Here is a 22,924-nt window from a genome sequence, read left to right as displayed (position 1 = left end):
TTATCCAGGACGTCACATCAATGCGAGCTGTGGCAAGAAGGTTTGCTGTGTCTGTCAGCGTAGTGTCCAGAGCATGGAGGCGCTACCAGGAGACAGGCCAGTACATCAGGAGACGTGGAGGAGGCTGTAGGAGGGCAACAACCCAGCAGCAGGACCGCTACCTCCGCCTTTGTGCAAGGAGGAACAGGAGGAGCACTGCCAGAACCCTGCAAAATGACCTCCAGCAAGCCACAAATGTGCATGTGTCTACTCAAACGATCAGAAATAGACTCCATGAGGGTGGTATGAGGGCCCGACGTCCACAGGTGAGGGTTGTGCTTACAGCCCAACACCGTGCAGGACGTTTGGCATTTGCCAGAGAACACCAAGATTGGCAAATTCGCCACTGGCGCCCTGTGCTCTTCACAGATGAAAGCAGATTCTCACTGAGCACATGTGACAAACGTGACAGGGTCTGGAGACGCCAAGGAGAACGTTCTGCTGCCTGCAACATCCTCCAGCATGACCGGTGTGGCACTGGGTCAGTAATGGTGTGGGGTAGCATTTCTTTGGGGGGCCGCACAGCCCTCCATGTGCTCGGCAGAGGTATCCTGACTGCCATTAGGTACCGAGATGAGATCCTCAGACCCCTTGTGAGACCATATGCTGGTGCGGTTGGCCCTGGGTTCCTCCTAATGCAAGACAATGCTAGACCTCATGTGGCTGGAGTGTGTCAGCAGTTCCTGCAAGACGAAGGCATTGATGCTATGGACTGGCCCGCCCGTTCCCCAGACCTGAATCCAATTGAGCACATCTGGGACATCATGTCTCGCTCCATCCACCAACGCCACGTTGCACCACAGACTGTCCAGGAGTTGGCGGATGCTTTAGTCCAGGTCTGGGAGGAGATCCCTCAGGAGACTCATCAGGAGCATGCCCAGGCTTTGTAGGGAGGTCATACAGGCACGTGGAGGCCACACACACTACTGAGCCTCATTTTGACTTGTTTTAAGGACATTACATCAAAGTTGGATCAGCCTGTAGTGTGTTTTTCCACTTTCATTTTGAGTGTGACTCCAAATCCAGACCTCCATGGGTTAATAAATTTGATTTCCATTGATAATTTTTGTGTGATTTTGTTGTCAGCACATTCAACTATGTAAAGAACAAAGTATTTAATAAGAATATTTCATTCATTCAGATCAAGGATGTGTTATTTTAGTGTTCCCTTTATTTTTTTGAGCAGTGTATATATGTATATATATATATATATATATATATATACATACACACATACAGTACATGTATATATATCATAAGTGTGTGTGTGTTTATATGTATGTATGTATATACATGTGTATATATGTATGCACATGGATATATATGTACTATAATTAAAATAAAGTAACCTTTTATTGCACTTACAAGTGCCACCAGGAAGACAGCAGGCTGCAGAGGACGCTAGACAGCCATTAATAATACTCTTGCAGCTAAAAAAAATAAATAAATTTTTTTAGTGGAGGGGGTTTCTGGGTGCTCGGAAACCCCCCCTGGGTGCGCCACTGCTCACCATTGCAAGTTTTTTTCCTGATGTTCTACCAATGTATTCGAAGGTGAGGGTAAGCAGGCTTGTTTGATTGGGTCCAATACTTACAAGAGAAATGTGCGCCTTCAATTAAATCCCCCTGTATTTAAAACATACAATGCTCAGAATGCCATAAACAAGGCTCGAACTCCCAACCTCATACACCACAGTGTCACACTTAACACATGAGCTATTTGCTCCTGTATAGGCAGCCTTGTTATTCTAGCTACATGAAACTTGTGATCTATTGTTAGTTTACTTTAAACCATTGCAGTTAAGCAGAACAACGTAGTATGTGAATGCATGTAGTGTGTGGCTGCAAACCAGGGCCGGCTTTTGACACATTCGACCAGAGCAGTTGAATGGCTCGCCAGATTTTTGAATGTGGATTGGCTGCTGTACCCCGTGCTGTTTGTCTCATGAACTAGCGCCATTTTTGAGATGCCTGCCGGAAACAGGACTTACTGAGGGGCAGGAGAGACACGTGCTGCGCTCTCCTCCCCTTGAACACAGAGGCCAGCAGCAGCAGAGCCCAGCCCATCAATGGTGACGGTGAGCACTATTGGAGGCACTTTATTTAAGCAGCACTATTGGGGTCATTATGTGTATCTGTCACTATTGGGGGAAGTATGTGTACCTGGCACTACTGGGGGCATTATGTGTAACTGGCACTACTGGGGGCATTATGTGTAACTGGCACTACTAAGAGCATTATGTATATCTGCCACTATACTGGGGCATAATGTGTATCTGGCACTGCTGTGGGTATTATATGTATCTGGAAATATACTGGGGGCATTATGTGCATCAGGCACCATACTGAGGGCATTATGTGTACTTGGCAATACTGGTGGCATTATGTGTACCTGGCACTACTGGGGCATTATGTGTACCTGGCACTATACTGGAACATTGTGTGTAACAGCCACTATACTGGGGGCATTATGTGTATCTGGCAGTATACTGGGACATTATATGTACCTGGCAATACGGGGGGCATTATGTGTAACTGGCACTATACTGGAGGCATTATGTGTATCTGGCACTATACTGGAGGCATTATGTGTATCTGACACTATACTGGAGGCATTATGTGTAACCTGCACTAAACTGTAGGGGCATTATGTGTATCTGGCACTATGCTGGGGGGTATTATGTGTATCTGTTACTATACTGGGGACTGTATCAAACATATTTAACTAATATAGACTAATGGGCCCTACACACTTGCCGATATGTGCGGCCTATATGAACAATCTTGTTCAGTAATGAACGAGAAATTGTACATATCGCTCTGTGTAGGCATCAATGACGAACGATGCGCGGCCCCGCGGTCGTTCATCGTTGGTGCCGGGTTGTTTATGCCTGCAAGCCAATATGGACAATATCGTCCATACTAGCATGCAGGGCTACGGGGCTGTGTGACGTGAGGGAGTGAAGATACTTCACTACCCCCATCACCGCCCACTGCAAACCCCCCTCCCCCCCCCCCCCCCCTGCGCTGCCAGGTCGTCCGTATCGGCGGTCGGGCACCTTGGCAGCAAATCAAATGTGTAGGAGGCAATAAGATAAGTGGTCAGGAAAAGGTCGAGCATACTATAATAAACAAACGTTATTGAACCAGTATTGCACATTCTAAGCACACATTCTCCCACCTCATGGTAAGGCTCCTGTCTCTTTTTCCTGGTATATACTCTCTGGTCCAGTGCACTGATTGAGGACTCAAGGCCTAATTCAGTAAGGATTGCAATTGCAAAGCTTTGCAACGAAAATGCAAGAGGAGGTGCATAGCACCTCCTTCCTGCATTTGCGATGCGATCGCATCTGAGATGAACAGTTCGTCTGCAACGGCAGGCTGAGTAAGCCTGAGCTTACGCCTCCTTGCTGTCGCAGGGAGGCATGTGAGGTCAAAGACACTGCATCTTGCGACTCAGTCCTTGGCCTTGTCACTCCCCCCGTTTCCCCTGCAGTCCTTGGCCTTGCCACTCCCCTTGTGCCACCCCGTTTCCGCTGCAGTCCCACTCCTCCCCGCAAACACCTCTGGCTGTCAAACAGGCAAAGGCGTTCGCATCCCTGCCAGGGCCGGCTCCAGGCATGTTCGAGTCGAGCGCCCGCGCAGGGCGCCACTCTTAAAGGGCGCCGCACGCTGGCGCCGACATGTTGGAGCCTGGAGCTGGCCCTGTCCTAGCCCTGCGCGCGCCACGCTGTTCGGCCCCGGCGTCTGATGTAAGACACTGGCGCCGCACAGCACGCACAGATCACTAGGGCAAAGGCGCCGCACAGCGCGCCTGCCTGCAGCTGCATTCCCCCTCCCTCATCGCCGGCGCCCGGCACATCAGGTACTCAGGGGACATATGTGGCACAGTGGGGGCATTAATGTTTCTGTCACTGTGGGGGCATATCTGGCACTGGGGGCATTTAATGTATCTGGCACTGTGGGGGCATATCTGGCACTGGGGGCATTACGGTATCTGGCACTGTGGGGGAATATCTGGCACAGGGGGCATTAAGGTATCTCACTGTGGGGGCATATCTGGCACTGGGGGCATTAAGGTATCTGGCACTGTGGGGGCATATCTGGCACTGGGGGCATTTAATGTATCTGGCACTGTGGGGGCATATCTGGCACTGGGGGCATTAAGGTATCTCACTGTGGGGGCATATCTGGCACTGGGGGCATTGATGTATCTATCCCTGTGGGGGCATATCTGGCACTGGGGGTATTAATGTATCTGGCACTGTGGGGGAATATCTGGCACTGGGGGCATTTAATGTATTTGGCACTGTGGAGGCATATCTGGCACTGGGGGCATTAAGGTATCTCTCACTGTGGGGGCATATCTGGCACTGGGGGCATTAATGTATCTGGCACTGGGGGCATTAAGGTATCTGGCACTGTGGGGGCATATCTGGCACTGGGGGCATTAAGGTATCTCTCACTGTGGGGGCATATCTGGCACTGGGGGCATTAATGTATCTATCACTGTGGGGGCATATCTGGTACTGGGGGTATTAATGTATCTGGCACTGGGGGCATATCTGGCACGGGGCAATAATGTATCTGGCACTGTGGAGGGCATTAATGTATCTGGCACTGTGGGGGGCATTAATGTATCTTGCACTGTGGGGGGCATTAATGTATCTGGCACTGTGGGGGCATTAATGTATCAGGCACTGTGGTGGGCATTAATGTATCTGGCACTGCGGGGGCATTAATGTATCTGACACTGTGGGGGGCAATAATGTATCTGGCACTGTGTGGGCACTTATGCATCTGGCACTGGGGGCATTTATGTATCTGGCCCTGTGGGGGCATATCTGGCACTGTGGGGGCATTTTTATATCTGGCACTGTGTGGGCACTTATGTATCTGGCACTGTGGGGGCACTTATGGATCTGGCACTGTGTGGGCACTTATGTATCTGGCACTGTGGGGGCATTTATGTATCTGGCACTGTGGGGGCATTTATGTATCTGGCACTGTGGGGGCATTTATGTATCTGGCACTGTGGGGGGCATATCTGCACTGTGGGGGCATTTATGTATCTGGCACTTTGGGGGCATTTATGTATCTGAACTGTGGGTGCATATCTGGCACTGTGTGGCCATTTATGTAGCTGGCACTGCTGGGGGGCATGTCACGTGTAGCTGGCACTGCTGGGGGGGCGGGGGCATGTCACGTGTAGCTGGCACTGCTGGGGAGCATGTCACGTGTAGCTGGCACTGCTGGGGGGCATGTCACGTGTAGCTGGCACTGCTGGGGGGCATGTCATGTAGTGTTCCCGCTAGGCGTCTGTGGCTAGGCAATGTGTCTCAGTGCTCTCCCTGGTGCAATGTGTCTCAGTGCTGTGCCTGGCGCAAAGTGTATAGGAGGTTCTACCTGGTGTAGTGTGTATTAGCTGCACTACTGTGTGGTGTAATGCAAATTGCCACTATTATGTGGCCACGTACCTTCCCCACGAAGTAACTCCCCTTAATTTTTGCTGCGCGCCTTCGGCGCGCACTGTCCATGCTTTGGCATTTAGGTATGGGAACAACAAGCAGTATGTACATCATTTTGCCCTCCTAACTTAAAAATGTGCCCTCCCTGTGATCAGCACCATGCCCTAAAAAGTGAACACTATCATGTCTAGCTGGCACTGCTGGGGGGCATGTCATGTCTAGCTGGCACTGCTGCGGGGCATGTCATGTCTAGCTGGCACTGCTGCGGGGCAGGTCATGTCTAGCTGGCACTGATGCGGGGCATGTCATGTCTAGCTGGCACTGCTGCGGGGCATGTCATGTGTAGCTGGCACTGCTGGGGGACATGTCATGTCTATCTGGCACTGCACATTATGTGTATCTGGCACTATACTGGAGACATTGTGTGTAAGGAACACTACTGTGGCTATGTGTAAGGCTGCTAATTGTGTGAAAATATATTTATAGTTTGATGATATGAAGTTACGAGGCCACGCCCACTTTCCCAGAGGCCACGCCCACTGTTCCGGGAGCGCGCGCGCCGAAGGCGCGCGCATGGGGGGGGGGGGGGGGGGGGGCGCTTTTACATTTTCTCGCTCAGGGTGCTAGTAGGCCTGGAGCCGGCCCTGATCCCTGCTATGTGATTGCAGGAACCATTCTGCACATGTGCAGAACGGGTCCTCAACATTAGGAAAGGCATAAGCGATCCTTACTGAATTAGCCCCTCAGATACACACACACACACACACACACACACACACACACACACACACACACACACACACACACACACACAACAAACTTGGTAGAAGCTGCGTAGCAGCTCTGCTCTGACCCTTAAACTGCATGATGATGCGGCGGCAGCTCTAGTAATCGTACCACATACCAATGCTAATAATATCATAATTTGAGCCACTTGCCAAGAGGAGGGAACACCCTCCCCCCCCCATTTGACCACTGTGAAGACCGACCAGAGACTATCTTCTCGCAACCCACCTGAGGTGCAAGCAGAAATCCGACTAAACTAGTGATGTAATGCAGTTTTCTGCAAACAGCATTGCGGCCAGCACTTAAGTCAGAGAATGCTGGTTACCGCAACTAAACACCCGGCTTAAGGCGCAGTAACCAGCATCTCCTGAGTAAGTGCAGGGTGCAAAGAGGACCACTTAATCGGCAGGAACTGATGCTACAGTAGTTCCAACTGTCCGCTACTCTAGGTGCTGCTGTTCCTATATTGTGCCAACATGCAGCTAGTACTGTACATCCACCACGGCTTGTAACAAAGCTTCTGAAGCAGTTCTGTAAGCTTGTAGCCTTGCGCCAATCACTTATCCATCAAAGGAACGTTTCTGCAATTTTAATTTATGCTTGTAAAAATGTCTGCTTGAATTTCATAAGCAAATCCTTTTGGGTTGGTGAAATTATTTGCATGTGAGCAAAGCTCTTTTCTTAGACATTCTTTCCAAAGCATTTCCTTTGATGTACACTGACAACATCAGGGATTGTTTCAGATGCTGTTCTGACCAATGTAACAAGAAAAAATCTGCACTGCAAAATAAGCAATACTTTCATCTCACATGACGTAAAGGAAGTAAAAGCCAAATCTGATTATTATTATTATTATTTTATTATTATTATTATTATTATTTTGCAGCATAGACATAGTAGTACTGATTGGGTAAAGTGCTGTCAGAATCTGCCGCTACTACAATCATGGAACAGAAGGACAGGCAATTACACATATTCTGGCCCTATCACTACTCATCAGTCTTTTACCACTGCTGGAAAATGTCTAAAACAGACACCCCACCAAACAAGAAGCCCATTACTGGCTGCCACCACAAGCAAGCAATCAGTACAGCATCACTATCCAACCCAAACACCAAAGCCCTATACATCCCAGTGACATGCTGCTGCTGCTGCTGATACACCCACAATCCCCATCACATACTCCATCCCTGCAGCCTCACACAAAGGACGCATCCAGATACGTGCACACATCCTCTTTAATGAATTAATGTCAATGAGTTTTCTGCAGCTTCCCTCCCACTAGACAAAACCCACACATCTTGACCGGAGCAGGAGTCATCTGGGAGCCGTCTTGGGAGGTGGCTTCAGAAGAGCTGTCACAGGTGGAGAGATGCTGCTGCTGTGCCTATGGCTTGTGTAGAGAAGGGAGGTGTCTGAAGGAAGCAGCTGCCCTCTTTCCTCCAGCCTCACCCGCTGCTGCCAGACAAGCAGAGAGACTGCTGCTGCTGCTACACTTGGATGCGTTTTATGTCCCGGATAGCCACAGTGAAAGGAGGCTATAGATCTGCACTGGGGCTGCAGGATTTGCATGTGGTGATTAAAGACATACCAGGGACGTTTAACTATCTCCAGACTGCGCCTAGAGGTCTGTAAGTGAGTCTGAGAATAATGATGACATCTGCCTGTATTGTGTGTGTGTGTGTGTGTGTGTGTGTGTGTGTGTGTGTGTGTGTGTGTGTGTGTGTGACCCCTTTAAATAAGATAGAAGAGATTGTTGTGCATTGCTCCCTGTGTATTGATGGATTTCTGCTAAACCACATCTATGTTTCCCCTTTCTATTGATCTTCTTCAGCATAAATCTACATGTACACAGTGCTGACAGTACTTGCATTTAACATCCATGTTATTACCGATCAGCAAAAATTACAGAGAAATGAATGTTCTTTTATTGGTGAGACCACTACTATTTCCACTACTGCTATAATTTTTACATCTCACATTGTTTCCAGATGTAGGTTACATTATGTAAATATTTTTAAATGAAATGTGTTCAACAAATATTTAAAATTTTGTGCAACAGAATTCCGTAGAGGGTATAATGGAATATTGCCATGTTACGGTTCTGCTGGAATGCCATAGGGCTTAAGTCTTGCTCACACATGTGCTGGGAAAATGGGTAAAACGCATGAAAATGAACGCAGGCTTTAGTCGCGTTTAGTGATGCGTTTTTCACGCCTTATACTTTGTATTGGCAGCGCATGTTGATGCTTAACAAGTAGGTCATACCACGTTCTAAATTTGTAAACGTTGCGTTAACATTTTACAATAGAGCGCAATACTGGGAATGGCACCATGACTATTATTCCACCATTTTTCTGCATTGTGAAAAGTGCAAAATAAATAAATAAAATCAGACAGGTGCGAACAAGCCATCAATATATGATGTATTTACTATTTACAGTGCAATTATGTTAATGTAAATGAAACATTTGAAGTAAAGCAGGATGGAAGGTGTTTGAAATGGGAGTATTTAGTCTGATTTGACATTGCCCTCTTCTTTCCTCCTTTTGCAAAAAAACAACAGATGTGTTCATGATAAGACATTATTTAGATCGATGCAGCTCACTATATACTATAGTACATTATTATCTTTTGATTAGGCACAGGGTTTTTGTAGTCATTTGTGCTCGGTGACCTGCAAACAGAGCAGAATGCTGTTCAGCAACACCATATAAGTACTGGATGTGTGTTGTGTTGCCCTCTAGCATGGAATAAAAGGTTATTACTCTACCAGAAAAGCTTGCGCTTCTTTTTTTTACACTTGCTTTCATGATTAGGAATATGTAGCAGAGATGACACAGCAATTCACATATTGCAGATGTTGTAATGACTGTTTAATTAAGGAGCCTGTGCAGGACAGGAATAGAAACTACACATTAGATCCTGGCTTCCCTTATCTGCATGCTACACTGAGCATATGCACTGCTTCACATTCTAACTGGCAAATTGTGCTGAGAGCTCAGATTTTCACTGCAGGCTTCAGCTCTGATACAGGCATATAGAACATCCAAGGGAAACAACTGCTAATAGATTCAGCAGAGTAAAATAATTTAGTGCTGAATTGTACTGAGCCTGGCCATAATTACACTGCAGCAGAAACGCAAAGAATCCAGTCTGGAGGCTACTGTAGGTGACTATAGGAAATGTATGGCATACTGCAATGCGTTCTGCATTGTACAGTCAATGTACAACTATGTCATCATCATTTTATCTATGTATAATTGCATTTTTCATGAATGGTATAATGAGGTAGCGTCAGTACTCTTCAATGGCATTGTAAAACCTATCTATATACAAAGCATGTTCCTTCATCTTCATGCAGATATGTAATTAGCATTAAGATAGTATAAGTTCACATATATATTCATCTTAGAATGGCATTTGTCTTATGATCTGTTCTAATCGTTTGGTTTATGTTCGGAAAGCTTTGTGTTCAAAGTTAATAGATGGGTATAGCTTTTATCTTTGATTTTAATCTATTAATGTTTGACTAATTGCAGACAGACAATTGTATCATTTAGAAGCGACTTGTCCCAGGAACATGAGACTCCTATAAACTTTGTCTGTTACTGCAGTTTTCATTTTTTAGTCCCAATTAGTTCATGAGTAATACCTCTTTCACACATACTTACAATCCCAGGTTTTTGCACATTAACACGCATCACCCCAGGATTTTGGTATGTCTGAATGCAAACTCTCTTTATCAGAAATGGGCTGAGACCCAGGAATTTGCTTGTTTGCTAGACCCAGCAATTTCCCGATTCGCAAGTCTGAAAGGCGTATAAATGAAAGGAGTTTTCATTCAGCTAATAATATATGGAACTCATTAATGTGGATTACAGTGATGCTGTGAAATGTCCTGTTAGGAAGTATAGCCAGTGCCTTCAAATTGCCACATACTATCCCTCTGTAAACCTATTATTATCATCCATTATTTATATGGCGCCATATGGGTTCTGCGTCACCTTACAAAGTATGAAAGCACAAGCAGAGCACACAAGACAAGATGGAAAAAAATGATAGAAGACTAATACCCCTTTCACATCGCACAAATAACCCGGTATCGACACGGCATATTGCCGTGTCGACACGGGTCAGTGTGCGATGTGAAAGCACTTTTGGCGAATTAGCGGGTCGCCTGACCCGGTAATTCAACCCGGTATAAAAGAAGGATTATACCCGGGTTGAATACCGGGTCAGGCGCAGTGTGAATGGGAGCCGCGTCGATGCGACACGGTTCCCATTCACAGCATAGGGAGAGGCGGCGCAGGAGATGAGCTCATCTCCCAGCGCCGCCTCCACCCCCGCCCCTGCTGCTGCTGCGCCCCCCCGCTGCTATGGCAACCGACCCGGTATATTGCCGGGTCGGAAAGCCATCAAAGGAGACCAAATGCCGGATCCCACCCGGTAAGGACACGTTTCTCTTACCGGGTGGGATCCGGCATTTGCGATGTGAAAGCGGTATTACAGTAAAAAATATTGCAGAACATGGGATAAAGGATATATAAACCTTGTTTCATATGCAGTTACAGTACCCACAGAGGTACCGCTGCCTACTGAGCCTAAAGCGTTGGTGCCAATGTGGGCAGGGGGGGAGCACAAGGGAAGAGGGCCCTGCTCACCTACTACTATGGCATACCTCCCAACATTTTGCATGTAGAACTTGGGACTCCTGCGCGCACCAAAAAGGGGCCGTGACCTAGGCAAAAGGGGAGGTGGTCTTGCAGGAATACCGCAGGCGATGCCTTCCATTTACCGTCACTGTACAGGCATGCCTATTGATCCTGGAGATGCTGGTATGCCTCCTGTCCGTCTCTTCTGTGAATAGAATGTGCACAGCAGCTATTTCCCTGCTGCACTGCTAAGCAGAGCAGCAAGTGACAGGGAGCCTCCCAACTCTGCCCCTCTACCCCCTCTGCAGAACACAGCAGCCCGCGGGTGGGACAGCAGGACAGTGCCCAAAAAACAGGACTGTTCCACCAAAAATCAGGACATTTGGGAGATATGATATGGGTGGTATTTATCAAAGCATGGGTAGAGATAGAGAGAAATAAAGCACCACCCAATCAGCTCCTAACTGTCATTTTTTAAACACAGCATGTAAAATGAGAGTTAAAAGCTGATTGGTTAGTGCTTGTTATCTCTCTACGTTACCTCTATCTATAGTATGCTTTGATAAACCAGCCCCATGTCTTGTAATGCATCCACCATGTACCATACTTTGTTTAGCTGCTGTAGGGTCTATCTATCAAGCTGTACGGTAACTTAGATAATGAGGAATCAGCATGATTTTGGTATCTCTGAAATTTGCTAAAGGTTGAACACAGAAGATATAAAACATACTGTATCTTCTGCTATCAGCTATGTAACACAGAAAACCGCAGTGCCCATATTTTTTCTATAAGTTCTGTGGTCTTCTCCGATTTTTTCAAGCTTTGAAAAACCTCGCTTTTCTAGCTTGATCCCCTGGCAGTTAATGCCATCATATAGGCTACAATATCACATTTATTTGCGGTGAAGTATCTTCAAATCAATTTCTGGTAGTCTAAGCAGTAAATCAGCCTGGTCTGAAACAGGCAGTAAAGAAATAGCTTACGCTATCATAATGCTATTTACTCTTCGCCGGGAAGGGCTGTTATCGTAGGCACTATCCTGGTAAGAACAAGTTGAGAAATAGACCCAAAAATAAATTCCTTATTGCCGCGATTTGCAGCGATAAGGAATAAATATTTTCATGTCCCCAACTGTTACCCTTGATAAATAGGTCACTGTTTCATGTAACGTGTCAGCAGACACAATAAGCACCAGTAGTAAACGTTCATTGCATTCATGACAAGGCAGAACAGAAATATACAGTATGGAAGTAAGCATAGTGTCTTTGTTTCTATTCCATAGACTTGCTCTTCTACATTGCTTATGTCTCCACGTGGAATTAGCTAATAACTTACTTTATATCATTATGTTTGTGACTTCACCAGTGCTGTAACTATATTAGTGTGCTTGTACCTGTGATTATTTATTGTGTGAAGGGAGGGGTAGGTGTGTACGGTGATGCGTGCTGCTGATCAGAGGGTGGAAAGTAGAAGCTATGCCAGTATTATTTTTAACAACTGTTCATACCCATTATCGAATTTTTACGGCTTACAAGATGAGACACGGGGAACATCTTGGAAAAGCTGATAAAACACATGGAGGCTCATGTGACATTTTTCTATGAGCTCACTACTATTAGGAGATACTGTATTAGTTATTAGTACATTGCAAGAGGAAAAGACTTAACTAAGCTAAATCTATGGAATGTTTTACTGGTGATGATAGAAAGATACATGATTACTTACATCTATACAATCCTTGTAATGGTACTTTGGTCCATGGACTATTAGGGTGTTGCAGTGTTGGTAGACGGTTGATACATAATAAGGTTGTGGTTATACCCTGCAAGTTTTTATTAGGATTATATTGCAGGTAGGTAAGGGTGGCTGCAGAGCGGTGGGGGTGGGGGGTGCTAGGGAGGTTATGTATTAAGAGGAAGGTTAGAATTACCTGTTGCTTGCCCTTAAGTATCCAATAAACTTAAAATACAAAGTAGCACCAACCAAACTTGACTACTTTTTTGGACCCTATGGGGGGCTAGGATATGATTGCCATCATCACGGCGGCCTTCTCCTGCGCAATGATGTGAGTCATGGCCGATGTTGGTATCAGTGATGGAAGCAATGTTAATCATTGATGTCCCAACCCTACCACAAATTTTCCAATATATAATTAATGGGAACTGGAAAGGCGGCCCACTGCCCAAAGTTCATGGGTCTTCACCGACATAAATAATACACAGTGCTTTATAGATAATAGGCCTAATTCAGACCTGACAACAGGTTTGCTGCAGCATGCTGATTCCCGGGCGCAAAACAGGCCTTGCAATCTCACCTGCACTTCCCCTCTGCCATTGCCTGATTGACAGACAGTGGCGCTGGGGGGATGGGGGGGGGGGGGGGGGGGCGAGGGTGCAAGGTAGAGGCCTGCGTTCCCAGAAATGGGGGCATATTGCCCCCATTTACTTGGCGGGGAAAGCCAGTGGTCTGTGTGTCATCACGCAGACTTCCTGGTCTCACAACCCCACTTCCATTGGTCGGCTGATGTTGGATCTCAGCTTGCACCGTCGGTCGCAGTGCTGGGATCGCAGCTACATGCAGGAGGCTCCTGGAGATCGGACGGAAATACAATGTTGCTTGCATGCTGCATTGCATTTTGTCCATCTCTGAATCAGGGCCAATGTGTACAGTCACATAAATCCCTGTAACAGATCAGCTTTCAGTCTAAATTCAATCATAAACACATATACACTGACATTACCCTACCAGTTAGTTTTTTGGGGAGAAGAGCAGTGCACACGAAGAGAACTCACACAGATACTAGGAGAACATACATACTCCACACAGATAGTTCCTTATTCTGTATCTAGCCCATGGCCCTAGGGCTGTGAGGTAGCAAAGCTTACCATTGTGTAAAGGTTACACTTATATAAGCTAGATTCAGGAAATGAGCCGAAGGTAATTAAAAATTCAAGTTAGGTTAAGATGTTTCATGTAATGCTACTACACGTGGTTTTAGTAAATAACAGTGGGAAGTAAGAAGAAGTGTCTGAAATGAGGAGACACATTATTATGACCACCAGCTAATAGCCAGAGTAACCACCGTGTGCAGCGCAGACAGCAGCTCGACAGACTGGGAGTGACTCAACAAAGTGCTGGTAGGTTGGCACAGGTACATTTTGACAGTGAAGTGCTCCACTGTAGTATGTCTGTCGGCCCTCACGCACCTTCGTAGCCGTCATTCACCTTTCACATCAATGGCACGTGGCGCTCTGCAGTTTCCACGTCAGTTACTCGCAATGGTGGCATTTGTCCAGTAACGATAAACCTTCATCACAGCAGCACGCGAACAGTTCACAAACTGCGCTGTGTCAGAAATACTGCCACCCTTGTCCCGAAAGCCGATAATCATCCCATTTTGCAATTCGGATACATCGCCCCTTTTATCCATGACAGTCGAACGCCTTATATACCCACCAAGCCAGCACACAACACGTGACGTATTTCATGGTCTATGCGCTGCCAACGTCAAATGTAGGAGGTGGCCATAATAATGTGACTCGACTGTGTAATAAATGAATCTAGATTGTAATACACCTGTCACCTAACAGCTTGCAGTACTTTCAAATGAAAAAAAAAATTGCAGCACTGACAGATTATGGAATGATATCACATTATTTTTCAGTAAACACTGAGCCTTGTGAACATAACACAGGATTTCCTGGGGGATGTTGTTTAGTTTAAACAACATCCTGGAGAAATGCTGTGAATGGGAAGTGAAGCTGACGTATCAGTACCTGACCAGACCAGTCACAATGGAGTCATATTTACATCCTTCCTGATTTTAAATGCACCATGCAATACTGGGTTTTACTGTGTGCTTCCATATATTTTAAGATGGATACTGGCATTCCATTGATGAATCCATTTCCTGCAGGGTTTATGTGTATGCTGCACTTAATGATGTCACAGTTTTATTAGCAAAGTGTTAGCAATACCATATTTATACACCAAGTTACTGGTAGGCCATCTGTCACCAGTACATAGTGGAAACATCCATTTTTTTAGCTGATCCAGTTATTTTTAAATTGCAGTGTCCCAGTGCCAATCCCAGACTGAAGCCATGCTGTGCCACCCTGATTTCATTATTTTCTAGTGCACTAACGTCATTATCTTGTATTCCGCCACTATGCACAAAAAGTGGGTGTTGTCATGCCACATAGGGGTGTGTCACATTTCTGGAGTGCGCGCCTGCCACTTCCAAAGCACTGGACTGCTGCCAAACAAAACCCTTAAATTGCTGTGCACATGAAAGGCGAGCGCAACATACCTTGCAACTTTTCAGCAGTAGAAATGGACATCAGAAGACGATGGTTGGCAACCATCAATGTGCCCAACCCAATGGGAATGTTTTCCTCCACTTATTGCCGGGATTGTGATGGTCGCCAATGATCTCATGCATTTTTACATTACTCAACTGATGACGCATTACTTAAATGTAACTGCAGACACCCATAAGCAGTGTCCACAGCACCTTTTAACACTAGAGAATTTCCGATGTCAGCTGCACCCGTGCACCAGATGGCCATTCCTACCAAGCAGGCAATGAAGCTTGTGCCCTATTGTCTTTGATTGGCTGACATATCCGTGGTAGAGTATTCACTGTGCCTGTGCTGTACCCCCTTCTCTTGTACTAGTTCATATACCTCTACTCTGCAGAGATAAGAATGGGGGCCGTAGAAATTATAATGACAGCCGGAAATGGCATAAAAAAAAAAATGTCTGCACAGGTGAGCCGGCATGAAGTCGTCGCTATTACTTGCAGAATATGGAACAAAATGCATTCTTAAAACTGTAATGCAAATGGAACGTTACAGTGATACAAGCAAATGCTAGTTACAGCAGTACTGCATAAGGTGACGCTATAAACAGTGGTTGCTAGTGTCAGAGCCACTTACATACATTTTACTTGCACTAAACGCTATTTACAACACATTAAAGGAATAGCAGTGGGTATCCAGGGTCAGCTCTACCATTCGGCAGCTCTAGGCAGCTGCCTAGGGCACCACAATATGGGGGGCTACACTGAGTTTGCCCATCACATTATTAAGGATGTCTCTGAGGGAAACATCCTTGTTGTACTCAATGCAGGCAGGCACCTGGGGAACTTATAAGGCGCTGTCTCTGCACTTTCACTTTACTGGTTGGGAAGAGGGTACTTTATGGTGGCGGAATGCAGTACGCTGAAGTTTGCCTAGGGTGTCAAGAAACCTTCCATTGGCCCTGTGGGAATGAGCCCTTTATATAGCCTAAAGTGACTGGCTGAGAATAGAGGACAATAACTGAAATTTGGCAATAGAACGATCAGATATGGATTATGCCATGCTAAGGGAAACTACTGTTACTACTGTTCACATTGGATCAACATAACTACATCCCATGTCCCTAATGGTATCAGCCAAGTAGTGCACAAAAACATGACGTATGTGCAAATAAATTACAATTCTTCAGCTCATAGTTCAAATATTTCAGTTGGCTTTCTGACTGCATCTGTCCGTACTATAAATAATATGATATATTATTTCCCTCAGTATGTGTCAAAATAATATGCACTTTTATTTTTTCTAGAAATCATCTTTCATAATGTCCAGAGGTTATAATGTCACATGTTCCAGATTGGATTAATCAGATTCATGGGATATTTGATTTGTATCTAATCTTCACAAACTAGGGATGCAATGCATGCTGTTGCTCCTCTGTACACAACCCCTGCTTTTCTGTCCATAAGGAAGGCAAGTTACAATGAGAGGGAATGAGTGTTCTCTCAACAGATGTCATTAATGAAAGTATGGAATTCTACCCAACAATCCAGACCTGAAACAGTGGAGTGTTACTTATGTAGGGGCAACACCTGGGATTTGTTAGCGTTACAAAACCCGTGAGCGAAGACTCTAGGTAAATCATTCCATGTACAGCTACTATATAAGGAAATTTCACTGGACAAACTTCAGCTATAACACAGTATAACATATCTTGGCTGCTTTATATTGGACATGCTGCATTTTCTATTTGGGACATTCACTTGGCTAATCAGAAATCCCATCTGCAGTTTATTATCCTTTTTCTTTTGGGGAGTGGAGAGGGGATAATGAATTTGATACATATTTTATAGAAAAATAATTAATATTCCATGAACATGGCACATTTTCTGCCAGGATAAATTAATTATGAATGTACACCCTATTCTCATACTTTTCTATGCTTCAGAAGTAATTTATTAAACCAGAAATATATGGGGTATACAATTAGTCACGGTATATTACCACGGCTAATGTATCTATCCTATTAGCCCCGACTGCTGGTACTTATCTGGGATTTTGTTCCCCCTGCCTCAGGCAGGCGAAACCAAATCCCTGATAATTGTGCTTCAGAGCCGTGATCACTGCAGCAGAAACACATAGGTCTGGGGCTTTGTGCGGAAACTGTGTGGTTCCGTGTGGTATAGGGTAATTTATTGCACGGTAAAAACGGGATATAATAGGATAGCCTGATAATACCATTGGACAAAATTGCATTAAAATCCGTTTTTTCTCCTGTGCGGTAATTTACCTTAGGTAATAGGATACCGGTGTTATGGGTGTTGCAGAATACAACACTGAGGTTTTATAGATTACCCTATCTTCAGTATGACTAAAGCCGGGTACACACTGGGTGACCTCCCCTAGTTAACAATCAGAGCTATATCACTGATTGCTAATTAGGGGAGATCGCCAGTGCACACACATTGAATGATATCGATGTACGATATCGTTGAGTGACGTCATCCCCCGCACTCCCCGAACAGGCAGCTGAAAGATATAGTTAAAATTGAGCTGCATGTTCGGTAGATCATGGATGATTGAGAACGACCCGCATCATTCATCCATACACACTGGACGATAGGAACGATAGATTTAAAAAGAAAAGCTTGCTAGCGTTCATATCTTCTAATGTGTCGCCCAGTGTGTACAGGGCTTTCGGGGGTGAGATTTATCTGTTATGCTAGATAATAGTAAAGACAAATTAGATTTACTAGGCATTTACAATCATTTGCATTTGCTTTTTACTATATATGTCTGATAGACTGCTATACTGTACATTGTGTGTGCGGCTGCACTTTGAGAAGCAGCTCTTATTTTTTTTTTAAACATTTGCAGGAATTAGTATCACTTCTGTGTAAGTGTACTGTCACATTGGTGCTTTCTGCCTTTTAGTTGGATTTTTCTCAACATAGCAAGCAGCATAATCACTGAAATTATGCCACACGTGCTACAGGAGAAAATGTATTCGCAGAAGTGACTGATTCTAACAATCATGCCTTTTTTAATTTGCATTTACTTAACCATGAAATGGGGGTGATGTGTTACTGGCACTTTCCACTTTATCGCTTTTCAAGCCTCTTTAGCGCTCATGCCAGAAAGTATAGTATTTTATTGTATCTAGAACAGCTCTGCATACTGTATACCAACTCAGGGGTCTATTTATTAAATATTGCATCTTTCTTTCTGAAATCACTGTAATTTTTTTACCTCTGGATTTCGGCGCTATTTAACAATTTTATCCTGCTGCAATAACTCTTTCCAATAAACGGTACCTTGGCAAAGACTTTTGTCATCTGTAATATTATTGAGCAGCTTAATCATGAGACTGGACTGATACCAGTATTTAAGGCTGATCGTGCTTAAAGTGAGGTAATCAATGAAGGTGTGTGGATTATTAGATCTACACTAAAAAGGTCTACAGTCAATAGGTCTACCACTAATGGTAGACATGCAGTAGGTCGGCAGGTTCAAAAGGTCAACATAGAATAGGTGGACAGTAAGAAAGGTCAACAGGGTCAAAAGGTCGACTGTGTCGAAAGGTTGACATGCAATTTCATTATATATATTTTTTTTTTGGGGGGGGGGGGTTTGTCACTTTTCTGCCACAAACAAGCCCCATCAGTGTACCACGTCCCCTCGGATGGCTGGCTGCACTTGCCATGCTTTGGGCAAGGTTCCTCGCTCTGCTACTGCTGCTCTCGGCACAGGTTACTATTCCCAATCGTAGTCCATGTGGATGGTAAAGTATGAAGAAGTTGAAAGAAATGGAAAATACCCCCAAAAAACTTGTGTCTACCATATGTGTGTTGACCATTGTCATGTCGACCATTGTCATGTAGACCTTTTGACCCTGTCAACTTAATGCATGTCTACCGTTAGTGGTAGACCTATTGAATGTAGACCTTTTTTGTGTAGATCTATAGTCCGGATACCCAAACAAGTATAGTAATAAGAGAATACTGTTTTGATGTATAGTAATCACCCAGCGGCTGCTAATGGCAGACTGAAGAGGGGAGGAGCTACCGGTGTACCATGGATTGAAACGGGAAAAGATCATAAACTTAACACCAAATGGCATTAAATGTCTAGCAAAAGCTGCAAAATGCTCCCCTTAGTAACTTGACAAAGGGCTCAGTCCCCATTTTACACTATGGTGTTGGCACAAGGATGCAATAATAAAAGAGACAGGAAGAAATTATTGATTCTGTGCTGTTTAACATTTGGTTAACACAAAGTTTTAATTTCTCCAACAAAAAGTATGGAGAAAAGCCCTATGTTTATTTCATAAATAGACCCCACTGTGATTAAAACGCTCTGTGTGACAGGGTCTGCTAACATATAATGTGTTTTAACTGTTAAGCATTAATATAGAGGCCTTCAAGAATACTGAAGGTTGATACAACCAGAATAAAATTAAACCCTGAGGCTGTATCTGTTGGATTCACAATAAGGGCCACACAGGGCTGGACTGGCCACATAGGTACAGGGACACCCGGTGGGCTGCACTGCCCGGACCCCCACCTCCTCCTCTAGGGATCCTGTTCCAGACTGTGCGCTTGAATTATACATTATACATACAGTATATTACATTGTACTGCACAGGACTATGGGATAATTTCTACAGTGCGTTCCTGTTATTAATACGGTACATTATCCTGCATGCACAAACAGTATTTACTGTATATATTTATCAAGGGGCCAACACCGTGCACTCTAATGGTTAGGAAAACCAATGTGGTGGCTGGCCACACCCCTTCTGATGACTGGCCACACCCTTAAACATGGGCCCTACCACTGCATTTCCCTGGTGGGCCCATCATGCTCCAGTCCGACACTGGGGCCAGATAACGTAGAGTACATTTTTGGTGGCCAGATTAGGTGCTGTAATATAGCCAACCAATTAGAGCAGAGGGGAGGATATATTTTGGTAATATCACAAGCTTGGGGTTTGCTGATATCACCTGCAAGGGGGTCCAGTCTTTTAAGAAAAAGTATTAAGGGGAAAACATTTTTTGCCGTCGGTGACCATGTTTCGCAGGGATGAGTGGTATAATCTCCCTGATTGTTTTATGTTAGTTATTATTGTATTACATTGTCGGCTTTAACTTAGCTCATCATTTAGTCTGCCGCCATCATTTAATACTGTATAAGTTTCAGTGTTCTAATAGAATTACTACTACTTTTACATAGAAAAGTTTTAATTTCTCCATAAGCAAGTCACCACTTAACTGGCATGGTCAGATTTCATGTGACTGCGCTGTCCCACCCTGTCCCCCTGTTTTTGATGAGGAGATCCATTCTGCAGATGTGCATAATATGTTTAAATATTTAGAAAAATACTTTTTAAACTTTATTAAATAAAATAAATTTTAAAAAACAATGTTATCCGTTTTGAAGGGAAAAATCGTCAGTTAAGTGGTTAAAGTCCTTATTACTTATTAACTAGTTGTCAAGTCTTAATGTTGGTCAGGGTTCCTGGTTAATTCTACTCTAAAAATGAATGGCTTTAATTAGGAGTATTAACAGACTGCACTACAAACATGAAAATAAAGCACAAATGTGACACCACACTTTAGATGGGCAACTTCTCCACTGGCTCACTTCTCCGCTCTTTTCACTGCCTAGTACATATCCCTATGTCCTTGGATGGGGTGTCCATGACCCAGCAGATGGAAGGTTCCAGTGTGGCACCCCCTGTGTCGGCTCCTGTGCAGGTCTATGCTTACTACACAGGGTCTTCTACCCCAGGATCTTGTTCGCCAAACAGATATAATTGTATTCATCAAACAGATTGTGCACTGTGCTATGGGGGTAATTCAGAGTTGATCGCAGCAGAAAATTTGTTAGCAGTTAGGCAAAACCATGTGCACTGCAGGTGGGGCAGATATAACATTTGCAGAGAGAGTTAGGTTTGGGTGGGTTATTTTGTTTCTGTGCAGGGTAAATACTGGCTGCTTTATTTTTACGCTGCAATTTAGATTTCAGTTTGAACACACCCCACCCAAATCAAACTCTCTCTGCACATGTTATATCTGCCCTCCCCTGCAGTGCACATGGGGCCTAATTCTGAGTTGATCGCAGCAGCAAATTTGTTAGCAGTTGGGCAAAACCATGGGGGTCATTCCGAGTTGTTCGCTCATTATTTTTTTCTCGCAACGGAGCGATTAGTCGCTAATGCGCATGCGCAATGTCCGCAGTGCGACTGCGCCAAGTAAATTTGCTATGCAGTTAGGTATTTTACTCACGGCATTACGAGGTTTTTTTCTTCGTTCTGCTGATCGGAGTGTGATTGACAGGAAGTGGGTGTTTCTGGGCGGAAACTGGCCGTTTTATGGGTGTGTGTGTGAAAAAACGCTGCCGTTTCTGGGAAAAACGCGGGAGTGGCTGGAGAAACGGAGGAGTGTCTGGGCGAACGCTGGGTGTGTTTGTGACGTCAAACCAGGAACGACAAGCACTGAACTGATCGCAGATGCCGAGTAAGTCTGAAGCTACTCAGAAACTGCTAAGAAGTGTCTATTCGCAATTCTGCTAATCTTTCGTTCGCAATCTTGATAAGCTAAAATTCACTCCCAGTAGGCGGCGGCTTAGCGTGTGCAGAGCTGCTAAAAGCAGCTTGCGAGCGAACAACTCGGAATGACCCCCCATGTGCACTGCAGGGGGGACAGATATAACATGTGCGATCAACTCTGAATTAGGCCCTATATCCATTGTAGACTTCTACCCATCGCACAAGAGTTAGTGTATGTACAAACATACAGGAGCCTTAATTGGAAATTAAATATGATTTATTTAGTACAAGTCATTAAATGAAACAAATAGGTGATTGCATCAATGCACTTTTGCACTTTATTAGTAGTAACCTCTACTGACAGCAGTGCCAGGTTATAACAAACATGCCATAGGAGCAGTACAAATGCTGAATGATTGGCACACATACAGTCGTTGTTGTGGAATGTTTCATATTAATAATATATTTAATTTAAGACAAAGCTAAAGCTTATATCTGAATATTGAATATTTGAGATTTCATATACTAGATATAATCATTTTTCCTAGTATGTGTTTATTATATAATGCCTTGTGTACAATGCAAGTATCTCATTCACGGTATCATACTTAGTACACTGTATAATATATTTGTTAGGGGCAGGTTAGGAGGAGTCATGAGATGTAGTGGGTGGAATGGGAAAGCTGTACGTTTATCACGCGCCTCCTTAATGGCAGATGCACCTAATTGCCTGACTGTTTCCGCTTCATCATCATGTTTAGTATAACTTTGCATATGGATTCTGGAAATAGACTAACACTAATCTCATGTCAGTTTGTGGGCCTCTGCTACAGGAATACAGTATGTACATTGCATAAAACTGACACATTTGAGTCATTCACATTTTTATTTTCAGAGGTGGATGCATTATCATTCTTCATTACCATTATCACTTCTTCTCTTTTTGTGCAATATACCTAGTGGTGTGTGATTATGAGGACATATGCCCTTTCTGCATACAGTAGTCAGGTTTAGGTTTACTGCTCTGTGGTAAACGTGAATCCTCATCTGACCACCTTAGAGCCATGGATGAGGCTAAATAATCATTCTTATCGTCTTTGTGAAGATGACTATTGCATTGCAGTAGTAC

General features: G+C 44.5%; 1 protein-coding gene across 2 annotated transcripts in view; it reads left to right on the top strand.

The window, feature by feature from the left end:
* The first annotated feature begins 7,389 nt into the window (after window positions 1-7,389).
* The window catches only part of CDC42EP3 (CDC42 effector protein 3), a 48,382-nt gene continuing 32,847 nt past the window's right edge, over window positions 7,390-22,924 (top strand). Inside the window, exon 1 of one of the 2 annotated variants that reach the window (XM_063918053.1) lies at window positions 7,390-7,919. The gene's annotated coding sequence lies outside the window, so the exon portion shown is untranslated. Of the gene's footprint in view, window positions 7,924-22,924 lie in introns of both variants that reach the window. The other variant, XM_063918054.1, reaches the window with a different exon arrangement.

Source organism: Pseudophryne corroboree, chromosome 4, assembly GCF_028390025.1.
Source record: "Pseudophryne corroboree isolate aPseCor3 chromosome 4, aPseCor3.hap2, whole genome shotgun sequence".
Classification (NCBI taxonomy): domain Eukaryota; kingdom Metazoa; phylum Chordata; class Amphibia; order Anura; family Myobatrachidae; genus Pseudophryne; species Pseudophryne corroboree.
This window is presented reverse-complemented; position numbering and strand designations above follow the sequence as displayed.